Here is a 7,246-nt window from a genome sequence, read left to right on the forward strand (position 1 = left end):
GGGAGAGTCTTGAGTTGGGAGTAGGTTAGGTTTAGCGGATTAAAGTTCCGCACCTCGGCTTTCGATGCTTCCCCCTACTATAAAAAAAAAAAACAAAAAAACAAACACACGCAAACACATACCACACTGGTCAAAATGGTCAACTTTAAAGTTTGATCAGTCTCGTTTTGATGTGCAATCGTCTAACATCGCCGCTGTAATCCTCGCGCCTTTTCGATCAGTTTCGTTCCGCATATTCCTTTTAAATTGCAAATCGAATCAAAATTAATTGTAGTAAACTTCTACATATTAGTTAAGATTGCACATTAAATCCATACTGAATTACCATTGTAAATTACCCGGGTGACTCATTTAAAGAAGTGGAAGTGGTAAGTGTGTCAAAAGGCAAAAGTGGAGTGCGAAGCTATTCAAACACGCATCTTCGCCGAAGTGTTAAAGATCATATTAGCGCTTAATTTTGCTAATCTTTTTTCAAATATACAGAACACTTCTAGTAATCTACAGGGTCTGTCGCAAAAGAAACAGGACTGTTAGAAAAACAACAAAAAATTAATGTTTTTCAAAAGTTATATTTTTTTATTCAAATTAGTTTCCTTGTGCTTCGATACTGCGTTTAGCCCGGTCAATTAGCATTTCAAATGAGTGTTTAAGGTAATTTTTCGGAATGCTCTTGAGAATATCGGTCGTCGCCTTTTGGATAGCTGAAATGTCCTGAAACCAGTGTCCTTTCATGGGCAAATGAAGTTTTCCACATAGGTAAAAATCACAGATCAGGTGAGTAGGCTGAGTGATTAATGGTTAATATGGAGTTTTTTGTCAAAAAATCAGTGACAAGCGTCGACCGATGACGCGGCGCATTATCGTGCAACAGGCGCCAGGACCCTGCCTCACGGTATTGTGGTCGAGCACGACGAATGCGTGACAAAAGACGCTTCATAACACCAAGGTAAAACACTGCATTAATCGTCTGGCCAGGTAGGACGAACTCTCGGTGTACAGTACTCTCGGAATCGTAAAAACAAATCAGCATTGTCTTTATTTTTGACTTCTGAAGACGACCGACTCTGATCGTCACAGAGGTTTTCACGACCTTCTTGGAATCGCTTAAACCACTCATGCACATTACTACGGGATAGGCACTGATCACCATAAACTTTTTGCATCATTTGAAATGTTTCAGTAAACGTTTTCCCAAGTTTAAAACAGAATTTAATATTTGCTCTTTGTTCAAAATGCATTTTACGACCGATGACCAAAAGCTGCTGTCACTTTTTGATCGATAACATCGATCGTAGTTATCCAATTGTCTTAAAATTTTTACTAAATGTCAACAAGAGATCAAACATTTTGTTTCATATACCCACCAATAGGTGGCGCCACCAGAAACAGTTATATTTAAAAAGTTCTGTTTCTTTTGCGACAGACCTTGTATTTCGAAACTAGAGCACTCTCTTATAGGGCAGGCACAGTCAGACACACACACAAAAACAAAAACAATAAGTTAAATTGAAAATGTGCAAAATTCGAAAACTCACGCAAAATTAACTGGTTTTGTTTGGGCGGAGAGATACTCAAAGCTATGTTGGTAGAGATGTTGCTTACGCTGTCTGCACAGAAGATTCCACATAGAAACAAATGTAGATTCCAAGCGGAGGCGCAGTAAATAATTTGCGACTGACTTGCAAAATATTTAATAGCAGCAGTTGAAGTACCGAGTGAACCCAGATAATTATATAAAAAGAGAGAGAGACGAAGTGGGAAAGAGAGTGTGAGTATAGTGACGAGCGATTACATAGCAATTATTATAATGTATTTCTATTTCAACGGATCTTAACTATGCGCAATTGTCACTCGAGACACTCTGTCTGTACATAGAAGTGGATTCAATGAATAATTTAATTAAATTAGACCTCTCATCAGAAGAAGAGCCGTTGCTGATCATGCTTAAATCCTTAAACAATGAACGGTGTGTTTCATTTTCTAAGTTAAAAGAACATGTAAAAATCATTCATTTGGAATATAGATGTCAGATGAGGGCATTGAGTTTAAAGGCAAACTTAGACAATATCTAGAATTATAAAAACCCTGTCTTCTAACAGAACCGTTTCTTTCGTTGCTTCCTTTTCCTTCCTTTTGCTCCTAGAATCTATTAACTTTTTGGCTCAACTGAAACCAATCCGCAATTGTTGGATAACCTCAAAAAAATTATGATCTTCAAAATACATATGATATATCGGGTGATTTTTTAAGAGCTTGATAACTTTTTTTAAAAAAAAACGCATAAAATTTGCAAAATCTCATCGGTTCTTTATTTGAAACGTTAGATTGGTTCATGACATTTACTTTTTGAAGATAATTTCATTTAAATGTTGACCGCGGCTGCGTCTTAGGTGGTCCATTCGGAAAGTCCAATTTTGGGCAACTTTTTCGAGCATTTCGGCCGGAATAGCCCGAATTTCTTCGGAAATGTTGTCTTCCAAAGCTGGAATAGTTGCTGGCTTATTTCTGTAGACTTTAGACTTGACGTAGCCCCACAAAAAATAGTCTAAAGGCGTTAAATCGCATGATCTTGGTGGCCAACTTACGGGTCCATTTCTTAAGATGAATTGTTCTCCGAAGTTTTCCCTCAAAATGGCCATAGAATCGCGAGCTGTGTGGCATGTAGCGCCATCTTGTTGAAACCACATGTCAACCAAGTTCAGTTCTTCCATTTTTGGCAACAAAAAGTTTGTTAGCATCGAACGATAGCGATCGCCATTCACCGTAACGTTGCGTCCAACAGCATCTTTGAAAACATACGGTCCAATGATTCCACCAGCGTACAAACCACACCAAACAGTGCATTTTTCGGGATGCATGGGCAGTTGGCCACCAAGATCATGCGATTTAACGCCTTTAGACTATTTTTTGTGGGGCTACGTCAAGTCTAAAGTCTACAGAAATAAGCCAGCAACTATTCCAGCTTTGGAAGATAACATTTCCGAAGAAATTCGGGCTATTCCGGCCGAAATGCTCGAAAAAGTTGCCCAAAATTGGACTTTCCGAATGGACCACCTAAGACGCAGCCGCGGTCAACATTTAAATGAAATTATCTTCAAAAAGTAAATGTCATGAACCAATCTAACGTTTCAAATAAAGAACCGATGAGATTTTGCGAATTTTATGCGTTTTTTTTAAAAAAAAGTTATCAAGCTCTTAAAAAATCACCCGATATAAGAACATAAGAAAATGTTCCCTCTTTTCTCACCTGCGTACATATGAATGTCGTTAGTTGTTAGTCCTCGCTGCTTGACTAACATGGCTGTTACCTCGCCCAGACTCTGCCCACTTCCCGCACGCCGCTATTTGTTTCCACTCTGATTTTTGCTCTACACTTGGTGTTGCCACTGAAATGTGCGCCGATGCGTTAAATTAAAAATAAGTGAATTTACTGTGAAATTTTATTACACTCAATTCACTCGTTGTAAGATATGTTTTGTGTTTAGCTAATAATGGCAAATAAACTGGATTTGCGGCAGATAAAAACCAAAATCAAAGGCAGCAGAAAATCGAGGGAAACTGCTCCGTAGTTAGCTGAGTGCCGGAATAATCAAATGCAAGCGAATGAAGGGGAAATGCATACACACAAATGGAATACATTTGCGAAACGTTTGTATGTATTTAATGGGTTTTTTTTTATTTCCTCACATGCAGAAACGCCAAGGGGGTAACAAAATGCGGTTCATTAAACCACGCAAAGCGTTTTTGAAATGAACATGAATTCAAAATTTCACCACGTCGACTGCCTCAGTTGCTAATGGGATCACATGCATGCGTATGCATGTGTTTTGCAAATATGTACGTTAGTAGAATTAAAAGAAAATGCATTTTATGACCTCTTTTAAGTATTGCGTATTCACCTGTGGAATACTGCTGAGAGAACAGATGTAGTTAGTTAAAGTTTAGAAACACTTTGGCCGTTCATTAATTTGCTCTCAGCTTTTCTCAATTCACATTTCATAAAACAAACTAATTTTAATATTCCCTCTCTCTCTTTCGCTAAGTTCCTTGATCCACATTATCTTAGACTCGTTGATCTCATCTTCTCATGATAATGTTTTCTCTCCCTCTATGCATAAATGATCAGCATGATGAGCATACACATACCTATATAGTTCTCCGCATATACCTGAACTAGTCCTTTAATTGTTGAGATATCGATCTGATGCTCATGTCTCGGAACAGCCGATACCAGACCACTAACCATATAGCTGACATACAAACTGACCAATAAAAACAAGAAAAAACGTTAACTTCGGTTGCACCGAAGCTAAGTACCCTTCACAGGGGCTTTTCTGTTAGTAACTATGTGTTTAGTTTGTATGGAAGCTATATGCTATAGTAATCCGTTCTAAACAATTTTTTTAGAGATTACATTGTTGCCTTAAAAAATAACATATATCAAATTTCGTCAAAATATTTTGTCAAATGTGAAAGTGGTCCATTCAAGAACTTTATTCCGATCGTTCAGTTTGTATGGCAGCTACATGCTATAGTTAACCGATCTGAACAATTTCTTCGGAGATTACATTGTTACCTTAGAAAATAACATATATCAAATTTCGTGAATATATCTTGTCAAATGTGAAAGCTTTCCATACAAGCATTTGATTCCGATCGTTCAGTTTGTATGGCAGCTATATGCTATAGTTAACCGATTTAAACAATTTCTTCGGAGATTACATTGTTGCCTTAGAAAATAACATATATCAAATTTCGTGAATATATGTATCTTGTCAAACGTGAAAGTTGTCCATACAAGAACTTGATTCCGATCGTTCAGTTTGTATGACTGCTATATGCTATAGTTAACCGATCTGAACAATTTCTTCAAATATTACTCTTTTGCATTAGAAAATAACATATCCAAATTTCGTGAATATATCTTGTCAAATGTGAAAGTTTTCCATACAAGCATTTGATTCCGATCGTTCAGTTTGTATGACAGCTATATGTTATAGTGGTCCGATATCGGCAGTTCCGACAAATGAGCAGCTTCTTGAGGAAATGACGTTTGCAAAATTTCAAAACGATATCTTAAAAACTGAGAGACTAGTTCGTATATATACAGACAGACGGACAGACGTACAGACAGACAGACGGACATGGCTAAATCGACTCAGCTCGACATACTGATCATTTATATATATACTTTATAGGGTCTCCGACGATTCCTTCTGGGTGTTACATACTTCGTGACAAACTTAATATACCCTGTTCAGGGTATAACAAGTTTTTGTTTGCCTTCTTTATTTATGAAGGCTTCGCTGTAGCCGAAGTTAACGTCTTTTCTTGTTTCTTACTCAATTTTAAAAGTCAAGCCTTCATAAGAATTATAGTTGGAGAATATTTCAAAAACTATGAACAAATGTTTCTTCTTTCTATTAAATCCGCTTAACTCACATATACTTGTATACATACTTATCCACACTCTGCATCCGTTTAACTAATTTTTCGGCACATATTGTCATAAACTTCTAGCGATTTGTTATCTGTTTTCTTCCTGCTTCGGTGTCAGACTGACATGTGATGCCGGAATTACATGTGCAGAATTCTGCGTGCAGAAAAAAAATTTGTACTGATTTGACAGTTCAAATTCTGCACCTCAATGCAGATCTGCACGGCATGTGAAATTTGAATTTCTCTGCGCAGAGGCAGCGCTGACAACATTCAAATAATTAATTTTTGAGCAAAGTCCGGCAACATTTTAAATTGCGCTCAGCTGTTCAGTGAAAATAAACAAAAGATTAAAAAAAATGGAAGAAAAATTAATTGAGTTTGGGAGCGAAAACCGGTTCCTATATGACAAAAGTCATAGAAATTATAAAAATAGCTACCTGAGGGACGCCAAATTTCAAGAGCTATCGCAGAAATTGAATATTCCAGGTAAATCTATAATTTTATAACCTAACAGAAAATTTATATTTATTCATGTTTTGAATGTTTTTAGGTGAGAAGCTAAAGGCCCGTTGGCGGACCCTACGGGATAAATTTTATAAGGACCTAAAAAAGAAACCGTCAGGAAGCGGCGTGTATTCGCCACACAAAAAGTGGAAGTGGATGGAGAGCCTAAAGTTTTTAAAGGACGTTGAAATGGACAACTTGAAGTAAGTTTTGTATAATCTTGTTTTATTTGTATAATTGTATTATTTATTATATATGCATTTTCAGCACATAAGGCAATTATGGCACCGTGATTACAGAAGATGACGACTCCTTCCTCAGCGACCTTGGCGAATCCGCCTGTATCAGTATCAGTTTAAATATGCTTCCTCAATCACCGCAGACGCAGACGCAGACACAGACACAGACACAGACACAGACGCAGACGCAGACGCAGACTGGACGGAAACGTAAAATAGAGGAATTGCTTGAAAGCTCGAACAGAGACTTTCAAAGAGTGACGACGGTAGCAGAGGAAATGTTGGTCGGTGACACAGACACAGACACAGACACAGACACAGACACAGACACAGACACAGACACAGACACAGACACAGACGCAGACGCAGACGCAGACTGGACGGAAACGTAAAATAGAGGAATTGCTTGAAAGCTCGAATAGAGACTTTCAAAGAGTGACGACGTTAGCAGAGGAAATGTTGGTCGGTGGCACGGAGAGATCCGCCATTCAATTATTTTTTGAAAGCCTTGCCAAGCAGGCGGAGGGAGCTAACTTAAATAGCCTGGAAATGTCCGAGTTACAACTCCAAATGTCTCAAACATTCCACCAATTTTTAGTAAATCGCAAAAAATAAGTTTTAAATAAAATTTTAAATAAAAGCTCATTCTTTCCAAGTATATAAAAAAGTACAAAGTTATTTATTTATTTTGTAGTTGTTGTTTTTGTTATTTCAGCGCAAATAATTTTGAGGAATACAAATCCATACAGGTTACGTAGAACCAACATATTTATTTTATAATAAATTCATTGAATTATTTACTTATTTATTAAAGAAGAGATAATTTTTAAGAAGATCTCGGGTATCAAAAGCACTTCGTCTTGCGTTAGCGCTTGATAATACCGTACTCTGATGTAATGGCGCTACAAATTGTCTCCACTGCCCTTCAATTAGAATGCCACTTTCATTTACGTGGTCAACGAAGTTGTTGGGACAATAGAATTCGGCGTTATGGAACTTTACAAAATTATGTAAAATTAATGTAGCTCTAACTATGGTATTGGCATTTTCGGGAAACATATCCA

Source organism: Bactrocera neohumeralis, chromosome 4 (assembly GCF_024586455.1).
Source record: "Bactrocera neohumeralis isolate Rockhampton chromosome 4, APGP_CSIRO_Bneo_wtdbg2-racon-allhic-juicebox.fasta_v2, whole genome shotgun sequence".
NCBI lineage: Eukaryota > Metazoa > Arthropoda > Insecta > Diptera > Tephritidae > Bactrocera > Bactrocera neohumeralis.